Genomic DNA, 23679 nt, shown 5'->3' with positions numbered 1-23679 from the left:
GTCATAGACGGGGAGCGACTAAAAAGGGCAGTGTCCAGAGGATCCCTTGCGTGAAAGTGGTTGGCCACAAACTTATCCTCTAAGAAGGTACCAAGTTTGCCAATTGGAGCGATTGGATTGCTTTGAACTGGATTTGACCACTTCCACACAGTTTTGACGAGCTTCAAAAAGGTATTTTACCAATACTTGGTCACCAAAGATTTGTTTTTGCCAATTTTGAGGCCTGTTTTAGAAAGACACAGCACAATTTTCAAGAAGCAAGCAGAGAGAGATGAATATGCTGCCCTACGATATATATTTTATGGAGAAAAGGGAACTGAAGGTGTGCTTTCTAAGAAAAAAGTCCAGGATCGTCCTCACCAAGAAAGCCAAATTCTTGATTTTTTTTTTCTTGGATTTGATTGATTGATTGTTGCCACATGCATCAGCCCTTGGATGCATGTGCCATGACTACTGAGACAATTTACACACTGCACAGTAGACTAGATGTGAGTTGGCCACTTGTGAGACCTAATCTGAAGGAACAAGGTCATTGAGGATAAAAACAGATAGGAATGCACTAGAGTAGAAGTAGGTGCACACGTGATTCAAATGTTCGAAGGCAAAGGCCATGAGAAAGTGCAGGCCCTGCATGACCATGCTGACCTGGCCGCCTGCCTTGACCCACTCTTGATTGCCTACAGCCCGAATGTAGGTGAGGTGTGTCACATTCTCCCCCATTTGCATTGAGGCTGAACGGTGTCCATATAAAGTGCCCTTGCATAAAAGGAAAAGATGCAACCAAAGCTCATCCACAATACCCAAGATCCCGAACATTGGGAGACCACTTTGTGTCCCGTGCGAAGGCTCACGTTCCATCCTCACCGCGTCCGCACAAAGACTTGCAAAGTGTTGCACGTACGGAAGCCTTTGCTATACTGATCCACAGCCCTAAGCCTAATTAAGAACAAGATACTGATTAAACATGATTAAGACATAGGAAAGAGAAGAAGAGAGAGATTGGTGTCAGGGTTTTTCTTGTATTTGCATATGGTACAAAAAGGTTGCTTTAATGCTTGTACATGCCTGAGCCCTAGGTCAGCCCCAAAGGGGTTGACCTCTGGCACTTAACTGATGACCGAGAATGATGAATCATGATATGACTGACTTGACTTCTGAAATATAATGCCTTTGCTTATATATGTGTGGAGGATGCTGGTCGGCCAACAGGATTGCTGTCGGCCAGGCCTTGGACGTGTAAATTCTGATTTTATTGCATAAGATGCTGCGCTTACTGCTGTACTGCCTGCCCACTTTGACTAGCCTTCACACCGGGTGCTGCCCCGCCTGCTGCTAGGGCTCCTGCTGGCTGCTGACAAGTTTTCTACAAGAAGCCAACAGGGGTCCCAAGCCTCCAATGCTGTAAATGATGATGGTGTTGATGCTGCTGATGCTGATGATGATGGTGGTGGTGCTAATGCTGATGGTACTGATGATGATGACACTGATGATGATGGTTCTAATACGGTAGATGACCTAAATGCTGTCCTTACTGATTATCCTAATCAGGGATTAATGTTGTTCATGTTGGAGATTAGCCATGGCAGGAGCGTGCACATGACACAAAGAAACTTGGAGATGATCAACTTTTGCATGATCCATCACTTTCGGTTTGTCCAACTGTCCATGAAGAAACATTGCAGGCCACAGAGTATCCTCTGACAACCCATGGAAACATGTCCTGTGCATGCACATGGACATGCCTAATCCAAGGCTATAATCCCTGGTGGGCAGCACATAACCATTAGATTAGGGCACTAACCAGGCTCAGAGATTTGCAGAAGAAGCCCGACTTAATGACAACAGTCGGCCATGGGGATTTGAGCTTGCAGATGAAGTCGGCAGCATATATGTTTTATTGTTATCCATGGAGCTGGCCGGCAACAGGTCCGCCAGTTGATTTAGTGTTCCAAGGGCCTATAAAAGGCATAACCTTGTTCATGGTTCTTCGTGTCACTCCCACTTGGAGTCAAGTATCTGCTCATCATCACCTGACGACATCGGGACAACAGCCCTCTCTGCTCTTCACCACCTACCTCATGACGGCAGCACACCATCTGCCCGGGACAGCAGCCCTCTCTGCTCTTCAAATCTACGTCTCTCCTACAATCCACTCATCTGCAGGTTTGTGTTTATTTGCATCACCTCATCTTCAAAGAGCCATCACCTCAAATCGACACGTGACTTCGACATCCAGCCCTGCACCCCTCCAGGTACTGCAGCACCCTCATCACCAAAGTTTGCACCCTCAGGTATAGCAGCACCCTTGTCACCAGACCCTGCACCACTACATATCCGCTGTCCACTACAAACATCTACTACCTCCGAGTGCCACTGCATCCACCGACATGAGCCTTCGACACCGACCACCTCACGTAGTGCCACCGCTATCCCCGACGCGAGCCTACCGACCGTGCTTTAGCTCCGACCTCATCTTTGCTTCTTCGCCAGTCTACTACTTAGAGTCACCTCACATCAGTGGACCTCTTGTACAAGATTCCATTCATCATTGTACATACACTCATTCATCCATTTCATGCTATGTTGATTTGCTCTGATCTCTCGCACATCTAGTTCTTTCGTCCTTTTGCCCTCACAGTGTCAAGAACTCCAAAATCTGGTTAGTTTCAAACAAACCCAAGGGGAGGGTTTCATGAGAGTTGGAAGCTAGTTGGGGCTGCCCACGAAGGCCTTTATGGAGCACTCCAAGGGATGATGATCATCAAAGGGGGTGGAGGGTACCATCATCAGTTTCAAGAAGAAGGATTCATGTTTGTGTTCAGGGACAGGGCAAGAAGGCAAGGGGACAAAGGAGCAGATGCATAGATCTCAACATCAGATTTGGAGTGGAATCGCAGACAGGGCAAGATTTTCAATGAAAAGGTTACCAAGAAGGCAAGGTTACAAGTATGGGAGACTATATGTGAAGATAGGGGATGATGACGGTCATCCAAGGTCAAAGGTTGGAATCCCGTCATCAAGTTTAGCAAGAGGGTGTTGGAGAACACAAGCGGAAGCATGAACATGAAGAGAGAGAGAGAGAGAGAGAGAGAGAGAGAGAGAGAGAGAAAGATTTATTAACGTCTTCCAAAAGACCGAACTCGGCCTATGAGACAAATCAGTGTACCTGTGTGGGGTATCCTCTGTCATCCCAACAAAATGAAAACGAACTGAACTAAAAAAAAGCTGAATCTGGGTGTGCAATAAGTACAATGAGTGGGGGGGAGGGGATGGAGCTCTACTACTAGGAGAATGCAAAGCTATATGCATGGAGTCTACAATCATGATATGCAACCTAGCTAGCTCCATCCTGTACCATGCTGGCGGTATAAAATGGTATACATCAATGAAGGGGGTGTCCATAGCTCCCTCTTGAAGAATATGCCTGGGTTTGCTCTGAAGTGAGCCAGTCGCTCCGCACCCTCTCTGTGAAACTGAGCTCTGATCTCTATCATCTCTCTCCGGTATAGGCGTGGTGTCCGAAAGCCAGGTGTCCTCTGTCTCCTGTGGGCTCTGAGTGTCTCTGCTCTCTGGAGAGTAATTCCTTGCTGTGTAGGGGCTGAGACTGGGATGGATCTCTAAAAAAATGTAGTAATCTGTGTCTGTCGTCCCCCCTCTGGAGCTGTCTGAGCGTGTAATAATGATCTCTCTGTGACGCTGTATGTCTAGAATGAATCTCCCCAGCATGCGCTGGTCTGCTGCCTCAAAGATCTGGCGTAGGGAATGTGGCTCTCTGAATAAAATGGGATATCTCTCTCTGATGGCTGTATATGCTCTGCATCTGCATACATAATGCTCCTCACTCTCCACCTCCTCTCTGCACAATCTGCATACCCTCTCCTCTCGGGGGATCCGTGCTGCTCTGCCAGTCTCGATCTCCAATCGATGTGATGAAACTCTAAGCTGACCAATAGCCACTCGGGAGCCGTGTGGTAAAAAGCCCTCCATGTATCTAGGCCTCTCTATAAATCCATCATCATACTGGAATGGTGGTAGATGATCCATGTCTAGGCCATGCTGTGAGAACCAATGTGTGACCTGTGCATACCATGATCCTCTGTCTCCTGCCTCAGCCAGCTGTCTAGATGCCTCAAAAGCTCTGTATGACAATCTGTCCTGTGGCATCTCTCTGAATCTATCTAGCAGGCATATAATCTGGAATATGGCCTCTACCATCATAAGAGGCGCAACAAACTCTCCTCGGATAATGTCATGAGGTACTGACGGTTTGTTGCGTATCATGCGTGCCATCATGAGGGCCTGTGGTCTCTCTATCTGTGTCCACCAATGGTAGCAAGGCCTGCGCCCATACCGCTGCTCCATACATCAGTGCCGGTGTGACTAATGTGTCAAATAGCCACCCCTTCGTCCGGGGCTCCTGAAAATGCGCCTGGTGGCACTGTCTCTCTAGTATAGCCAATGCTGCATATCCCCGTGTCAATCTAGCTCTGGCTACTAAACCCATGGTGAAGCGCGTGGCTGCTGCAGAGAAGGTAACCCCTAGGTACACGTATGATGTCACCACCTCCACCTGGCGTCCTGCGAGAGTGAATGTCAGCTCACCTGCCCTGTCTCGATGTATAAAAGACCATAACCTTGGTTTTCCCAAGGTTCACAGTAAGACCCCTCTGTGTGCAGAAATCATCGAGAGCATGTAGATGCTGCTGTAGACCTCTTGGAGACTCAGACACTAATACAATATCATCAGCAAAAAGCATAATATGTACTGAGGTACCTGCTAGATCAACTCCATCTCCGCCTCCCCGTGTAATGAAGTCAGCCACCTCATCAATGTATAACCCGGATAGCGTAGGGGAAAGTGGGCATCCTTGCTTCACACCAATGGTGCTAGCAATAGTCTCGGACATACCTCCTGGGCATCTGACTCGCCCAAAAACCTGCTCATATAATGCATAGATGTCCCATGTCATATCTGCTAGTATGCCAAGAGACTGCAGGCGCTGAAAGAGCCTCTCTCGTGGTACTGTGTAAAATGCCTTGCGGAAATCCACAAAGCAGCAATAGATCTTTCTCTTCCTCACTCTGGCATGATCAATCATACATCTCAAAGTGAATACATGGTCAGTGGTGGAGAAAGCTCTCCTGAAGCCTGCCTGCCCTGATGAGCGTAAACCTGCTCGCTCGGCATATAAGCTAAGCTCTTGCTCCAACACTGCACCATAGAGTTTGGCCAACACGTGGCCAACCATAACCGTCCGTAGTTGCTCGGATCGAGCATATCCCCTGTTTTGTGGATCGGCACAATGGTGTGCATCGTCCACTCCGCAGGCAAACCCTCTGCTAGTGCCCTGTTAAACAGGTGTGCAAGAAATGGAGCCAAAGAATCTACTGCATATACGAGATGCTCACCCTGTAGGCCCATATGGTCGGCGGTCCGTCCATGCTGTAGGCGGCGGATAGCTTCCTTTACCATCCAGTGGGTAAAGAAGCTAGCTGTGGTACGTCGAGGCTCCTGTGGCTGAGGTATAGGTGGCTACTGTGGGGCGTGGTATAGGCCCTCTGCATATGTGTGCCATGTCTGTGGGTCTGCAATGGGTGTCGGTGTCCGGGGCTCTCTGAAGTGCCGCCATGAGATAGGGCTATCTCTACTCATGAAGAAATGGAAGATCTCTAGCTCCTGTATCTCTGCGAAGGCTCGCCTTTTGCGGCGAGTAAGTCTCCTCATCTCTCTCCTCGACTCCTGCTCTGTGATGGCTCCCAAGGCTCTCTGTATGCGGAGCCGCGAGTATAGGGCTCTGCACTTGTCATCATACCATCTGTTCTGGGGCATAGTCCCAGATCTCACACGCTCTCCTGAGTGGACACGATGTGGGAAGCTCTGTAATGCAGCCGTGTGTAGGAGTGATGCCACCTGGGCTGTAATGGTATCCATAGGTGCCAGGGGATCCATGAGTAGGAGCCCATCCTCTACTCTGCCAGTGTCTATGTCTGTCATGTCATGTGTGAAGTAGATGGTAGTGTGTGGCGTCGGTATGTGGGGGGCTGGTGATACTGGTGATCCGGCTAGTGAAAATGCCAAGTATGTATGATTTGCCGCAATAGGACGAGGTGGGATGGAGAATGAGGTGACAAGCTGTGATGCCTCCACAGACCCCATAATGTAGTCCACCACTGTGCCTCCGGTCCGTGTATGAACCCCATGTGGGAAGCATGTCAGCCCTCTTGATCCTGGCCACTGTAGCATCCCGTTATAAATAACGAGACGATGCCTGGCTCCCAACTCTAGTAAAGTGGTCCCCATAATGTCCTCTGTTTGGTCCAGTGTCCTCTGATGCCCGACTAGCCCCTATCTCCTCTGGATCCACAGGGTGGAGGATCTCCATGTCATCATAGTCATACACCTCACACTGTATGCTCTGTGTGTGGGCATTGAAGTCACCCATAAGAAATACTTCCCCTAGTGTAGAATAATGCATAATCTCCTCTGACAGACAAGTGTATGGCGAGGCTCCTATCTCCTCCTCCTGTGGCTTGTCCTCTGTAATGACATATGAGGATCTTGATGGAGGAAAGTAACATAGGGCTATGTATATAACCGTGTCCTGTGAGAGTTGTAACCTGATCCACATGTATCTGGCCTCTGGATCCTGTGCTACCACTCTCAGTCTCCCCTGTAGCTCCCGTCTGAATAGAACTACTACTCCCCCCCGACCCTCTCGAGGTACCCTGGCGTGTGGTCCTCTTGTATGCTGACTCCCACTGGAATCCCTCTACTCAAGGTAGCCCTCTCTCTGGGCTCTGATGTGTCTCTGTCAGAAGTATGATGTCTCTCCCCACCATAACATACTCCAGTCGTCTAGGCTGCACCCATAGTGAACCATTACAGTTCCATACTACCATGTGTATCTCTGTCAGTGGCCTGGTCTGTGCCCCATAGGCCCCAAACCGCTAATCCATGGGCCAGCCATCAATGATGACCCGACCATCTCGATAGAAGGCCTTCTTGCCTTCTCTCCTCGCGTTTAAGACTCGTGGCATGCAAGCTCTCCTATGCTCTAGCTGCATCCTCGTGAGATCATCATCCAAGAAAATAGGGGCTCCCTCTAAGCCTCATAGTATGACCCTCTTCCTCATGAAGGTGACCCTCTCCGTCTGTCCTGCAAACTGTAGGATGAGGGCTCGCTTGCGTGTTGAGTCTTTCCGGGCTCTACATGCTTTGGTGAAGGGGAGAGGGTCCTCTTCCCTGTAGACTAGCTTCATGCATAGAAGCTGTCCATCTTTCTCGGGAGTGGAGTTGGGTGTCTCGGCTATACCTGTGACTCGAATGTTGAGGCCATAGTTGTTTCTCGTACGCGTACGAACAGGATCATACGGTACGGTTCGTACGGTACGATACCGTACGAATTCGTACGATATCATGCGGTACGATATGGCCGTTTATAGCCATTTCGCTGCCGCCTGCGCCGTTTTGTAGCCGTTTGCTGGCCATTTTTGGCTTGCTTTGTGGCCCATGTGTTTGCTTGGCCCATTGGACATGCTACATGCTTATAAAATGCCCACCCCCTAAGCTTCTCTCAAGGCTCTAGCCTCTCATTACTCAAGTGAGTCGTGACCATCACGCCCCCCCCTCTCTTGAGTCTTGCTCAAGTGACCATCAAGCCCTCCTCTCTCTCTCTCTCTCTCTCCCTCTCTCTCTCTCAACTCTCAACTTTCAAGCCACTCTCTCCCCCATAGGCCCTCTCTCAAGCCTCTCTCTCTCTCAAGCCTTTAGGCTCTCTCTCTCAAGAGTCAAGACTCAAGCCTCACTCTCTCATTTTCTCAAGCCTCTCTCTCTCTCTCTCTCTCTCTCTCTCTCTCTCAAGCCTATCCATCTCTTGAATCTTCTAACTTCTCCTTCACTGATGTATACCATTCTATACCCCCAGTATGGTACAGGATGGAGCTAGCTAGGTTGCATATCATGATTGTATACTCCATGCATATAGCTTTGCATTTCTCCTAGTAGTAGAGCTCCATCCCCCGCACACCAAGATTCAGCTTTTTTTTGTTCAGTACTTTTTCATTTTGTTGGGATGACAGAGGATACCCCATACAGGTACTCCGATTTGTCTCATAGGCCGAGTTCGGTCTTTTGGAAGACGTTAATAAAATCTTTCTTTCTTTCTTTCTTTCTCTCTCTATTACAATGACAAGGGAGACGAATGAAGCCTTCAATGTGCATGCTATCCATGTAGAGAAAGCCGATGGAAAGTCCAAGTCATATAGGTGGACTTGTAAGTATTGTGGCAAACAATACACAAGTGGAGTTACTAGGCTTCTCCAACATGTTGGAAAGGTAGGGGGGCAAGTTGCACCATGCAAGGAAGTCCCCCTTGCTATATCCGATGAGATCTTCAACAAGATCAAGGGTGGATTGGGTGCTTACTATGATAGTGGTAGAAGCTCAAGGGCGGATGATGAGGTCATTTCCCCGCCTTGTGATACATCCTCCCCTGCCACCTCCATCGGTGCCGCCTCCGCCTCCTCAAAGAGACAAAGGCTTGAGTCTCCCATGAGGCAAGCCACTCTAGCCCAAGCCACCGGGGGGTTCTCTTCTTCTCTATCACATCTCCGAGAACGGCAACAGCTAGCGGATATAGAGATTGCACGCACCATTATTGAGTGCAATCTCTCATTCCATGTGCTCAAGGTAGCTCAATGGAAGTCAATGGTGAAAGCCATTGCAAATGTGGGCCCATGTGAAGGATGGACCGGCGTCTCCTATCATGACATGCGCACGAAGAGGCTTGTGGATGAGAGGGAGAGGATCGATAGATCTCTCAATCCGGTGCGGGCGGCATGGTCCAAGTATGGGTGTAGCATCCTCTCCGATGGATGGAGTGACCAGAAGAAGAGAGGCATCATCAATATACTTGTCTCTTGCCCTCTTGGCACATACTTCGTGCGGGGCGTGGATTCCGGAAAGGCGGGGAGGAAAACATCGGGTGCATTCAAATATCGCCATATCAAGCAAGCCATCATGGAGGTAAGTTTCAACTTTCAAATTTGTCAAATCCCCACGGATCTTCCCTCGTGATCGATCTTGGTTCAAAACTCGAATCCTGCGAACAAACGAACAACAAACAAGCAAGGGGGTGCAGGCCTGACTCACCTCCCAACCATGACAGCCGTGGGCAAGCCCACAGTCTTGGCTGTCCCCACCGAGCCACGAGCTGAGCTAACTAGGATGACGTACCGACCAATCTCCTCCTCGCGTCGTCCCATACCGCCACGAAGCTGCCCTCGCGGGCCTCGAGATTGTTGTCGGCCTCGGCTGCATAAAGCAGGTGCACGTCTGCACTAGATCCAGGCTCCAAGACCATAGAGCTCTCACAAACTCGCGAGACTCTCTATATTCCAATAACTAACCTTGGCCACCCTTTTATAGGCTCTTGGCCGGTCATCGGGCGTCCACACTTGGCCGCCCGCCCGTCCATACTTGGGTGCCCGCCCGTTAGTATATCCCTAACTCAGCTCGTCAATCAGCCTGCCTAGTTCCAAGCTTCCCCAAGCCTCGAAACTAGTCTTGCATGCGTATAGCACACGGTAGATACCCACTGTGCACATGACATACTCCCCTTCCTCTAAGAGCTCACTCCTGAGCTCACTAAAAAGCCAAGGTAATCTCTCTGAAGAGAAGTCAATGTCTCCCATGTAGCGTCCTCCTCAACACGATCCTTCCACTTGATCTTGTATTCCGTGATAAGCGTATGACGCAATCTTCGTTCACGAAAGCCAAGAATCTTTTCAGGTTCGTGCGGAACAAATGTCATGTCCTGGACATCTATAATTTCTTGAGGAGTAACTAACTGATCTGCTCCACCCAGCACTTCCTTAAGTCTACTGACATGAAATACAGGATGAACTTTCACATGAGAAGGCAAATCCAATTCATATGCAACTGAACCAATCCGTCGTGTAACACGAAATGGTCCACAGTATCTAGGGGATAATTTCGGAGATCTACCTGTCCGTAAAGTCTCGGAATCTTTCGGAACTCGCAAATACACCATCGTTCCTTCAGAGAACTCTCTAGGTGAACGATGTCTATTAGAATAAAATCTGTCTCGGTCTTGAGCACTTCTAATAGATTCCTTTGCAACTTGTAACATTTCCTGCATATCTTGCAAAAAATTACGTGCTGCATCATGCTGAAGTCCTGAGAATCCTACTGTAACAGGTGATCTTGGTTGAAAACCGTACATAAGCATGAAAGGACTAAACCCTGTACTCGTATGCTTAGTACTGTTGTATGCAAATTCTAACATAGGAAGATAATCCTCCCATGAACTTTGTCTTTTGGATACATATGCTCGAAGCATATCCTCCAAAATCTGATTCACTCTTTCAGTCTGGCCATCAGATTGAGGATGATCAGAGGAACTCAAATTCAAAGTTGTTTCCAACTTCTCGAAAACAAGTTTCCAAAAGTCACTCGTAAACTTAGAGTCCCTATCACTGACTATGTCCTGCGGTAACCCGTACAGTCTAAACAATTGCTCGATAAACTGCCGAGCTAATTGCGTAGCTGTAATAGTCTTCCGGGTCGGTAAAAATCTAGCCATCTTTGTCAAGCGATCTACCACAACCCAAATAGAATCGTGGCCTTGATGTGTTCTTGGCAATCCGGTAATAAAATCCATGGAAATACTTTCCCACTTATTACCTGGGATTTGCAAAGGATGCAACAACCCAGCCTGTCTAAAGCGTTCAGCTTTATTTGCCTGACAAATCTGACACTTGAGAACATAATCTTCTACATACCCTTTCATCTTCGGCCAATAAAAAGTGTGTTTCACTAATGATAGTGTCCTGTGTACCCCAGGGTGTCCAGCAGAAGGTGCGTCGTGACACTCCTTCAGAATCTTGGACCTAATGTCCGAGATCTGTGGTACACAAATTTTGTCATTACGGAATAGTAAACCATTCCGAATCATCCACTGACCTCCTGCAGCCTGAATAGTAGACTGCTGAGTCACCGAGTCTTGGTCAATCAATGAGCTCCCGTCCTGGATCTTCTGCCAAAATGGACCAAAATAACTATCAGTCCTGCAAAGCCCTCTCAATGACTGAAATAAGTCAGTAGAAATCTCGGTGAACGACAAAGTATTCACCTCTCTAATCCGACTAAGCGCATCTGCAATATTATTCATGGACCCTTTCCGATAACGGATCTCAAAATCAAAATCTTGCATTAACTCTGCCCAACGAGCTTTCCTTCCTCTCAAATCATCCGCATCACACACATACTTGATTGACTGATGATCAGTCAATACCACAAACTTGGAGCCATATAAATAATGTCTCCAAACCTTGAGAGCATGAATCACAGCATAAAGCTCCTTCTCAAGGGTTGGCCAACGAGATTGAGTGTCGTCTAGCTTTTTACTTTCAAAAGCAACCGGTCTACCATCTTGAAATAAAGCAGCCCCAATAGCATAGTCACTGGCATCAGTTTCAAGAACATAAGGCCGACTAGGATCAGGCAATGCTAAGATAGGTGCTTCCTTGACTTTATCTTTCAAAAGTCTGAAGGCCATATCCAAATCGTTATTCCAAGTGATAGGCTGATTGGACTTACGTCCACGACCTTTCAATAAGTCGGTCATCGGTAGTGTGAGCTGAGAGTACTCCCGTACAGATTTCCTAAGAAAAACAACAAAACCGAGAAAAGAACGAAGTTGTTTCACTGTTCGCGGTATAGGCCAGTCCAAAACCTTCTGAACTCGGTCATAGTCAATGCTCAATCCATCTCTAGTGATCTTGTGTCCCAAGTAAATGATGTCGGTCATAAAGAACTCACATTTACTGAATTTAGCATATAGTCGATTCTGTCTTAAAATAGATAAGACAATCGTGAGGTGTCTGACATGATCCTCAAGAGTACGACTATATATCAAAATATCATCCAGGAACACCACCACAAATTTTCCCAAATGTTCACGAAAAAGATCGTTCATCATTTGCTGGAAAGTAGCTGGAGCATTGGTTAACCCAAAAGGTAATACGAGAAACTCGTAATGGCCATACCTAGTCCGAAAGGCGGTTCTTTCGACATGCCTTTCATGAATACGTATCTGGTGGTAGCCAGTACGCAAATCTATCTTCGTGAAATATTTCGCTCCTGCTAACCGGTCAATTAGGTCATCTGATCTAGGGAGAGGATAACGGTTCTTAATTGTCAACTTGTTCAATCTCTTGTAATCTATACACATTCTCCAAGTATTGTCCTTCTTTCTCCTAAGCAACACAGGTGCACCCCAAGGTGATTTACTTGGACGGATCTGGCCCATCCTTAAATAATCTTCGAGTTGTTTAGCCAACTCATCTTCCTCAGCTTGGCTCATCCTATAAGGTGGAATACTCACAGGATGGGCACCAGGGATCAAGTCAATACGATGATCTACTGCCCGCTCAGGTGGTAAACCCGATGGCAATTCCTTAGGAAATACATCTTGAAACGAATCAAGTATCTTCTGTAATTCTTTGCTTTCAAACACACTTAATTCATTCACATCCAATGAAGGGATGAGAAAAGAAGAAAGTGGAATCAATACACAATGGAAAGCGGTATACAAAGAAGAATCCATTATATTTCCAAAATCAATTGTATTTACAAGAGGTCCCTGAGAGGGATGGATACAATCACCTAAAATACTATACTTGGTGTCCCTATGCTGAAAAGAAAAAATATGACTAGACCAATCTATCTGGACATCAAGAGTCTTAAACCACTCAATCCCTAATAACAAGTCTACATTTTCCAGATGCATAACATAGCATTCCAGAGTATCTTTGTAGTCCTGAATCTGGATTGGAAGCATCTCCACCTTGCGATCCCAAACTTGTCTGCCCGCAGGTAGACGTACCTCATAGGTATGGTCGCTAAGTGTCATATCAAGACTCAATTTCTGCACAAGTTTGTAGTTAACAAAGTTATGCGAACTGCCAGGGTCTAAAAGAATGTGAATTTTATGGCCATTCACTTCTCCATAAACTCGGAGAAGATCATGTATGCCAAATACCTTAGAATTGAACAGACAATCAGAACAAGTACTAGGGCGAGAAAGTACAGTAATTGACGTACCTGTCAAAGACAACTGGTTAGCTGCCTTTGGCTTGGGTCCTGCGTTTGACTTGGTACCCTTTTGCTTTGGGCACTCATTACGCATGTGTCCTTTTTCTTCGCAGATAAAACAACGTCCTTCCTTCTTGAGCTTCAAAGCCCTAAGGAGTCGTTTCTTCTTCGCTGGTGTCGAACTGGAATTCTTCGAAGGTTGGTCCGAAGGCCTGTTTCAGTCGTGTTAGCCATAGGTGCGGAGAACTTTCTTTTATGCTTGTTCCCCTGCTCGGTAACGGGTTTTGATTTGGAAGAGACCATCGTATCATCATAGATACGAGCTGAATGAATGGCCTCGTCCAAAGTTTTACATTTGTTATTTTTAACCTGTAATCGGTACGAGTCTGGTAAACCAGCTACGAAAAACCCCAAAAGAGTAGTGGGATCCATCTTTGTAGCCTTCATCTGCAAGTCACGAAATTTCTGGAGATAGACCTCATAAGTGAGGTGCTGCGAGGTCATGGTCAAAGCTGAAAACCGGGCAACAACATCGTAGTCATCCTCTTTCTTGAGGAATTCTTTCTTGAAAATGTCTTCGAATTGTGCCCAAATCGTTGGCTTTGGGTTCAATTCCTTCCACCAAAGCAAAGCTTTGCCGGATAGGAAACCTGCTGCTAACTGTATCTTCTTTCCATCATCATATGGATGAAACTGAAAGTGAACTTGCCACTTATGTAGCCAAGTGTCCACGATCTCCTTGGTTCTCTGCTTTTGCTCGCCCCCGAACGGTTCCGGAGTAATATTGGGGCCTAAAGCAGAAGCCAAGGTATCCATTCCCGAAAAAGTAGAGAGGGTAGTGGTCAAGAGAGCGATGGAGTTCTGCAAAGCCTGCATCTGGGCTGCGATTTGTGCCTGACGTTCCGCCGAAGAAGCTTCGAGAGCTACTTTGAACTCTTGGAAATCTGATTTTGACACAAACTCGTCAAAAAGATCGGCATCAGTGCCTTCCGTAGCCGGCAAGCCTTCGCGTTCCACGAGGGGCTCCAACTCTGATTCTTGGGTCGACATCGTGAAGAGGGTACGCGGAGAGAAAATTTGGTCTTTGCACAACAAAAGTGCGAACGAACTCGAGAGCTTGAGAGCTTGAAAACTTGAGAACTTGAGAACTCGAGAGATGTGTGGCAAGAAGCCCACCTGAGGGGGTTAATAAAGGTTTCCCAAAAGCCAAAAAAAATCTCGAAAAGCTATGCTTAGCTTTTGCTTTAGCTTTTGTGTTTTTTTTCTTTTTTTTTTTCTTGAATAAATATATATATATATATATATATATTTTTTAATATATATATATATATATATGGATATATATATTCTCTAGTCTTAAAAAAATTAAAACCTTGGAAACCTTAAAGATGGGAAGACTTTTAAACCTTTTTAAAAAAAAATTTAAACTCCCCTAAAAAAAACGAAAGCATTAAAAAAAACGTAATGCTTTACTTGCGTTTTTTTTTTTTTCGCTTCCCTCCTGGATTAGCCCGACGGTGAGCTGCCATCGCGAGAGCTGCCTGTGCGCCCATCGCTGGTGTTGCTGCCAGCGCCTGTGTGCAGGCTGCACTTCCTTCGCACAAGACGGCCACAAGGCAACGTGGTCTGGGCTGGCTACGCAGGCCTGGGCTGGTCGCTACCTTGCTGGCTACGCAAGCCTGGCCTGGCCTGGCGTAAGCGCTGCCTGGCCGCCTGGCGTAAGCGCTGCCTGGCCGGCCTGGGGTGGCTGCGTAAGCCGCCTGGCTTGGCCGCTTGGCTGCCTACAGGCACGCACCTGCCCGCCTGAATGCACCTGCCCGCCTGCCACGTCAACAAGACTCCCGCCTGCCATGTCAACAAGACTCGGCCAGTAAACCCACTCGTCAGTGCGATTAAGTGATCCAGCACTTCTCTCGCTCTCTCTCTCTCTCGTTCAACAGCAACGAAAAGCAAATATGCTTTTTCGTTTTTCTGTTTCTCTCCCTGCAAGATATGCGACTGCACACCCAAACTTCTCTTCTTTGCAAAAGCAATCAACCCTTACTCAACCTACCATCTCCCATCAACATGGGATTCTTTGATGAAGAAAAAACACATACAAAACTGAAAACTGCAGTATGCACAGAAAAAACAGCAAGCTTTTTTAACACATACCGTTCTTCGACCTCTTCTTCTCTACCTACCGACTTGCTCGTTCACGAGGTATGCTCTGATACCACTGTCAAATCCCCACGGATCTTCCCTCGTGATCGATCTTGGTTCGAAACTCGAATCCTGCGAACAAACGAACAACAAACAAGCAAGGGGGTGCAGGCCTGACTCACCTCCCAACCATGACAGCCGTGGGCAAGCCCACAGTCTTGGCTGTCCCCACCGAGCCACGAGCTGAGCTAACTAGGATGACGTACCGACCAATCTCCTCCTCGCGTCGTCCCATACCGCCACGAAGCTGCCCTCGCGGGCCTCGAGATTGCTGTCGGCCTCGGCTGCATAAAGCAGGTGCACGTCTGCACTAGATCCAGGCTCCAAGACCATAGAGCTCTCACAAACTCGCGAGACTCTCTATATTCCAATAACTAACCTTGGCCACCCTTTTATAGGCTCTTGGCCGGTCATCGGGCGTCCACACTTGGCCGCCCGCCCGTCCATACTTGGGTGCCCGCCCGTTAGTATATCCCTAACTCAGCTCGTCAATCAGCCTGCCTAGTTCCAAGCTTCCCCAAGCCTCGAAACTAGTCTTGCATGCGTATAGCACACGGTAGATACCCACTGTGCACATGACAAAATTGCACTCAAGTCTTTAAAGTTTAGGCTTTAGTATATGTGATATGATCATATGTGACTATATCATGACTCAAGTCTCATACCGCATACGCTCATTGCATCCATTCATGTGCATTGTGACATGTAGGTTGGATCGAAGAACGTGGTGCAAGTCATCACCGACAATGCTTCAAATTGCCGTCGGATGGGGAAGTTGCTCGAGGAGGACTATCCCTCCATAGTATGGACGCCTTGTGCCTCCCATTGCATTGACTTGCTCATGGAGGATATGGGCAAGTTAGTGTGGATGAAGGAAGTAATGACCGAAGCTATCTCTATTGTCACCTTCTTCACCACAAAGGTGAAGGTGCTTGCCATGTTCCGCGAACATAGCAAGTTGGAATTAAAGAAGCCTTCATCTACACGCTTCGCCTACATGTGGCTCCTCTTGGAGCGCCTCCACGATGTGAAATCCTCCCTTCGCCAAACAGTGGTCTCCACAATGTGGAATGAGTGGGATGAGCGAGAATCGGCGGAGGCCAAAGCCATGCAACGGCTTTGCCTAAAGGAGGAGTTTTGGCAGTCGGTCCGCACTATTGTCATTGCGGTCACGCCCTTCCATAGGGTATTGCGGATGACCGACATGGAGGGAGCCACCATGGGCCTTCTTGTTCACTTCATGAGAGAGGCCATAGCAGAGTTACGCGCTTCTCCTTCCATCGACGAGGAGAAGCGCGATGGTATGTTGGCCATTGTAGAGAAGAGATGGAAGTGGATGTGAAGACCTATCCATGGTCTTGCCGCTTTATTGCATCCGGCTTACAAATCACCCGCCCTCTTCACCAACGTGGAGCTACTTGAAGCCCGAGATGCTTACTTGCCCAAAGCATTGCCGGAGGATCGCCATGGGAAGTTCCTTGAGGAGCTCATAAGCTACAATGACCAAAGGGGAGGAGCCGCGTTTGCATCTACTACCTGTTGGAAGAGGGAATCCCTTGTGAAGCCCCTCTTTTGATGGGAGACATTTGGGTATGCGCTCTCAAGCCTCCAAAAGGTGGCTTTGAGAATCCTAGCTCAGGATTGCTCTTCAAGTGCATGTCAGAGGAACTGGAGTTCCTACTCAATTGTACACACGAAGTTACGTAATCGCTTGAGCACGCAGCAGTTAGAGCGGCTAGTGTATTGCCGCGCTAACTTGCGCATGGTGCGCGCAATGCAAAAGATGGAATCGGCGAGACAGGTATAAGATATAAGTTATAAACATTCAAATTTCAAACTTCAATGTTTATTGAAATTTGGAACCAAATTCTAATACATTGCTTGTCACTTGATCATTGTACAATGTAGGTGAATGTGGATGCATTCAAGCTCACAGGGGGCACTCTTGAGAGTGTAAACAAAGTGCAAGATGAGGAGGAGGAGAGGATCTATGCAGAGATCTATCGAGAGCTCGAGTCGTTTGATCAACGACCTACTCGCACTCGTCGTGGGCGTGGAGGTAGTGGCAAAGGAGTGCAAGTAGGAAGCCGTGGATGCACGGTTCGTGGTGCTTCCAGGGACATAGTGCATACCTATGTGCAGCGTGGATCAGGTAGCTCCACACTCGCTCTTGCAGATGAGGATGCTTCCTTTGGCTTCTCACATGAGCTTAGAGAGCCCGAGTTCGATGATGAGGGCAACCTTCTTAGCGATGGCGACTTCGGCGAGGCCACTGATGTGTCCTCTTCTCATGAGGATGATTTCAGCGAGAGCTCTGATAGTGATGCCTTTGTCTAGTCTCTCCTTGGGCCTTGGCTCTAGCCTCTCTTTTTGTACTCGCGCCTAGCGCGCATGATCGCATCGCACCTCTATACTTTATGTACTTTTGTTTGTCACTTCAAACTTGTTAAGTTGTTTTTAATGATATTTTGGTTTGAAACAACTTCTCTAGACTCTACCCTTCCAAATTGAAAATGTGTACGTTTGTAGGTGTTCTTTAATTAAAAAAACCGTATCCCTATACACAGCAGCAAGACAGCCGCCCCTGCTAGACCCATCGGAGCCATGCCCAGAGACATGTGCTTTCTTTACTGCTGAGATGGTAAGGAAAGCTACTGACAGGATGAGGACTGGGAGAGCATATGATCATGATGGTTTGGTAGCAGAACACTTTATTCATGCCAGAGATATGCTTGCGGAGCTTATTGCTATGATGTTTAACCGAGCCATGTGTGAGGGTTTTCCTGAGACTTGGAATATGTCCACGATTGTGCCTATCTTCAAGTCAGGGGATCCCATGCTTCCTGGGAATTATCGTACCATCATGATTGGTCACACATTGGCTAGATTATATGCATCTATTCTTGAGCAGGAATTGAGTAGATGGGCAGAGAGAGAGGGCATACGTGCATAAGGGCAGGCAGGGTTCAGGAGAGGTTCCTCCACTCTTGACCATATCTTGACACTCGGAGCTATTATTGAGGAGGGCAGATTATATGGCAGGAGGATTTATTGTTGCTTTGTGGATTTCTGCAAAGCTTTTGACACAGTACCGAGAGCCAGACTAATGCGCAGACTACACGAGATGGGGGTGCCCACAGAGCTGATTTGGGGAATCATGGCTTTATACAGGACAGTTGTGGGGCAGGTACATACTACTCAGGGTATATCTGAGATAGTTCACTCCACTATTGGGGTGAAACAGGGCTGCCCTCTTTCTCCCACCTTATTTGGGATGTACGTGGATGAGGTTTCAGACTATGTAGAGTGGGAGGGTGATAGAGGAGCACAGCTAGCAGGGACATGGATTCCGCTGTTATTGTATGCTGATGATATTGTGCTGATCTCAGATTCTCCAGAGGGGATGCAACGTCATTTGGATGCATTGCACACGTTTGCACAGGACAGTGGATTGTCTGTTAACCTTGGTAAAACCAAGGTGATGGTGCTTAACACCACAGTATAGTGGGTTAGGACGTCGGTACCCACCTTAACATATGGTCAGGAGACAATGGAGTATACAGATGCATATACTTACCTTGGTGTGGTTTTTAGTGGCCCACTATTTTCCTTGAGGAGAGCAGCGGAGACCAAATTGACCAAAGCTTATGCAGCATTGGGGAGACTAGAGAGGATGTGTTCGTAGGTTCAGTTTCAGGAACCTCGAACAAAGCTCTGGCTCTTTGACACTTTGGTCACTTCAGCCATGCTGTATGGAGTGGAGATATGGGGACCCTCGGTGGATCGCCGAGCTGGTAGCACTCATGGATGGAGACGTATGGAGAGGCCCTTGGTTTCTATGATTTCCCGGATGATTAGGGCCAAGGCCTCCGTACCACATGATATTATCCGTGCAGAGATGGCTGCCCCCCCATTGGTAGTAGAGGCACTCACTCGATCAATCTCCTTTATGCATAGCACTTGGGCTCGCTCGCTTAGCCCTGGAGTCTTCATGACAGTTGGCATCACAGGGAGACGGATCATGTTGGTATGCACAGATGACAGCTTGGTCCCAGCTGCATGGCTTTAGTATGGACAGGCTACCTCCATTTCAGTACTCCCTGGATGCACCCTCCCTCTCTCGCACACAGGCAAAGATTACCAGACTTATCAGGCAGGACTTGATTCAGCTGGACACTAGGAGGACATGGATACAGCCGACACATGAGCTTGGTACGAAGATGGCTTTCTATAGAGATCATCTTCTCCAGCTCACGCAGGATGGGTTTGTGATTAGACCCAGCTACATGGATACTCATCTTTCCCATGGGGTACGGTGTGCTATTGGTCAGATGCGCACATCCTCACACCAGCTAGTGATTGAGACTCGCAGATTCAAAGGAGTACCAGCTGAGGCCAGGATTTGTCAGCTGTGCCAGATGGAGCCAGAGACAGAGTTACATTACATATGTCACTGTCCAGTATATTATGAGATACGAGGCCGTTTTCACTGCCTATTTAGAGAGGGTTTCGGACCACTTTCTAAAGTCATGAGATACCACGATCAGAGATGCCTCGGATTATACTTGCTGGAGCTTCGTAGACATAGAGAGGGTCTCTTGAGAGGGAGGGGATCAGAGAGGGAGAGACACCTACTGAGGCAGATTACAGAGTTCTTTCGACCAGAGATTGAGCAGTCAGGCCAGCAGGCATTGCAGCTAGCCCCAGAGTATAGCCGCACCAGAGGTACACTGATTGATCGGGCTATAGAGCTGGGGCGGTCCAGGCGCCCCAAGATGAGAGGCCCATCTCGACACCGGCGGAGACTACAACAGAGGATCAAGACCATACTAGCACGGCATGGGAGACGTCCAGTCAGAGTACTCACCATGGAGGACATTGAGGATATCCGCCATCGACCGATGAGAGACGTCTTTGGATAGTGATGTGTATGATGCTTACCTTTGTTGCTTGAGTTTTCCTCCCAGATGTTATCGATTAGGAGCTCCTAGTACCATACTTTACCTCATGGTTGTTTCAGTTTCAGTTAGTTGTTTAGTTGTTTTTAGCTTTTCTTACACAGACATTGTATCAGATCCACCAATTGTTGTAACCTTTTTGGTCTCATAGGTCATTTTGGCCTTCTGAAGACGTTAATATATCACTTCATTTCATTTCATTTCTCCAGCACTTCCCAACGGAATCGACCACCAGAACCGATCAGCCCCCTCTGAAATCTAAGGTAGATAGGGGCTGGACAGCAGCCCAATAAAACTCACCAGAAACACCCAACCGGAAGGTAGGGAAGCCGGGGAAAAGGGAGGGCTGTTAAAGCTGCTTGTCAGGCAACACCACACGCAAACAAAATCAGCCTCCGCTGCTGTTTTTGCAGAAAATACAGAACACTTACCACCAGCCGCTGCAGAAAATGCTTAAAGCAGTAAAAACGCAGCCCACTATAGCACCTTGTAAAACTGGAAATAAATCTGTCAAGTGGGAGGATGGAGCTATATCTAGATCTATATCTAAGCTCAATGCAAGGCTATCTCTAGTATGCTATAATGTGTACAATCATGCCACTAAAAACTATCCCCATCCCGTGGAAGTGGGTGGGTGTAGGGGGTCATACATCCGGGATGGGGCTAGGAAAGCTCCCAAATCTACATCCAGTTGGGGACGCCCTATAGCCTCCTGTCGAGCTCTCTAATGACAGGCCAAGATCTCATCAATGTCCCTGGAGCCGGTGTTGAGGACATGGCCCCGATAGTTGTGGCCTCCGTGTAGCGCAGGCCTCCATGACTCTCGAGATAGTAAGCCCACCTCTGGTGGTCAGGTGAGGATGGCGAGAGGCAGTCGATGGAGGTGGTAGATGGGCGGTCGATAGTGCAGAGGATCGGAAGAAGTTGGTGATGTGGGTCTGGGATGAGCTGGGTCGCTGTAACCATAACTACAGGGTCCACTCTCTATGCCGGCGTATCTCCACAAGGAACAGTCCCAAGCATCGCTGCTCTGGGTAGTCCATCACTCGGTGAAGTGGTCTAAAACCCTCCCGAAATAAGCAGTGGTATCTCCCTCTAATCTCATAGTAAGCGGAGCATCTACATACAAAGTGCTCCTCCAACTCAACCTCTTGATGACATAGTCTACATGTGCGTGCCTCTCGTGGTACTCCTGCAGCGCATCCTGCCTTGATCTCGAGGGTGAGGGTGAGGAAACTCTGAGCTGTCCAATGGTCACCCTCATAGCATGTGACATGTATGTATCTATGTAGTTGGGCCTCCGGACAAGACCGTCCTCTGTGAGCTGTAGGAAATGGTCATGATAGTGCTGCATCTTTGTCGACAGGGGTTGGGCTGGGCCAATCTGTAACTCGCAGCGGGTGCCTGGGGGACTAGGGCCTTTCACACACTTGTCGATACCATCAAAGCATATTAAAACATTTAAACATGGCCACAACCTTAAGACATATCCATCATCACTTTGCATAAAACATAAAAGCTGGACAAAATATCCACAAATGCTGAAAATGGATCTTGCACGTGTGACACCGCATAGAGGCCGGAATGGGCCGACCCCCCCCCTTGGAGTATTTTATTACCCAAGGAGAATAATATCATGTACAAGCTTTGAGGGCCTTACCCCCCCCACGGGAGATGCCGGATTATCCATATACAAATGCCATAACACAGCCCAACACGAGGCAACCAAGCTGGAACATAGGCTGTAGAAATGCCGAGCCAACAATATAATCCATATACCTCCGTGTGGGTACTGATTCTTCCCCAAAAACCACGAGTCTTCATGCAATAGAGCTGGTACAACAGGTTCAGCTCTCCATTCAGCCGGTACAATAGATACAGTGGCTAGTACATTAGGTACAGTGGCTGGTATAGCCGGTACGGTGGTAGGTACAAGTACAAATGCTGGTGCAACATGTACACTGGCTGGTACGACAGGTACAGCAAGTACAGTGGCTGGTACAACCGGTACAATGGGTGGTACCACAGGTACAACAAGGATTGGTACAACCAATATAATGGCTGGTACAACAGGTACAAAGGCTGGTACAACAAGTACAATGACTAGAAATCATAATAAATGATTAAATACCCTTGCCTTCAGTATTTCTTCGCGCGATGGAAGCCTCCAAAACAGTCCCCAACAACCGGTATTCTTCATGGGCAGCCTTCAAGAGAGAGAGAGAGAGTAGCCATCATTAGGAAAGCCTTCAACGGTGGTAGAGGCTAGTGTGCAGCAAAAGAGCCTCCATTAATGAAGAGAGAGGGCTCTAATTTATAGATTTGGGCCTCCCATAAGCTAAAATGGCAAGAGAAGGCTACAATGACAAGTGGAGAGCCACACAATAGCTGAAATGACAAGTGTGAGGCCACTTGTCTCACTTTGATCCACTTTCTAACAAGTGTCAGGCCACTTGTCTCACTTTGGTCCACTTTCTTGCCACATGTCCCAATCTAAGAGATGGGTCCTTCCATAAACTTTCTCTCTAAAAATATCCCAACTTAAAGACATTATGTCATAGGCACTTTGCCAACTCTTGGTATCTGCTCAATTCCAGACGTAATGACGCGAACAGAATTTCCATCGGAGTCGGGCCAAAAATAGCAACTCTCCTAAATTTTAGGAGTGTGGTCCTTTGTATTCTAGGATAATCCCCCATTCCCAAAGCTTGTACTTTCCAAATATTTAGACATCCTAGAGTCCACCAGACTCCTTTCATACTGGGGAAAAGTCCAGGCTAGTGACATCCTCCCCAACTTCTTAAAAGTTGTCCGCAACTTTAAGCTTCAAGCCACATATGCAAGATATAATCATGTCCCATCGAGTGGGTGAGACGAGACAGTCTCAAAAATCTAATATAACTGAAGAATCCATGTCCCAAAGAAATGGGGGAGACAAAACAGTCCCATAAGTCCAGATATCATAATCATGTCCCAAGTAAATGGGCGAGACAAATCAGTCCCATAAGTCCAAATATCATAGTCCATGTCTCAAGTAAATGGGCGAGACAAAATAAGTCTCCTGCCAATAAGGCATCGGTCCACATGATCCTTGGCATAGATATAAGTTCCGTGCCAACCAAGCGTCATGTCCACTTTACCAATTGCACTCCGTGTTGGTACTCTGACCACACACCTTGGATGAGAGGTGGACTCAAGTAACAAGATAAAACAATCACTCGCAGGCATGGATAACCTAGTATTCCATAAGCATTTCTGCTACACATAGTTTATAGGCATTTTGGCCACCAACTCACACTACCCTCTCAAATGCCCATGTTCCCTTCCATCTGCTCTCTATTGTTCCACCCGGATATGGTAGAAACAATCTTCAAGAGAGCACGTAAGACAAGAGAACACTAC

General features: G+C 47.6%; 1 protein-coding gene and 1 pseudogene across 2 annotated transcripts in view; one reads left to right on the top strand and one right to left on the bottom strand.

Annotated features, from left to right (window-relative positions):
- The window catches only part of LOC147616796 (granule-bound starch synthase 2, chloroplastic/amyloplastic-like), a 122441-nt gene that overhangs the window by 83341 nt on the left and 15421 nt on the right, over positions 1-23679 (bottom strand). The window lies entirely within an intron of this gene.
- On the top strand, positions 592-17812 carry LOC147616797 (uncharacterized; annotated as a pseudogene).

The sequence above is a fragment of the Cibotium barometz genome, chromosome 38 (assembly GCF_041138505.1).
Source record: "Cibotium barometz isolate CiBa-2024 chromosome 38, ASM4113850v1, whole genome shotgun sequence".
In the NCBI taxonomy this organism is placed as follows: Eukaryota; Viridiplantae; Streptophyta; class Polypodiopsida; order Cyatheales; family Cibotiaceae; genus Cibotium; species Cibotium barometz.
This window is presented reverse-complemented; position numbering and strand designations above follow the sequence as displayed.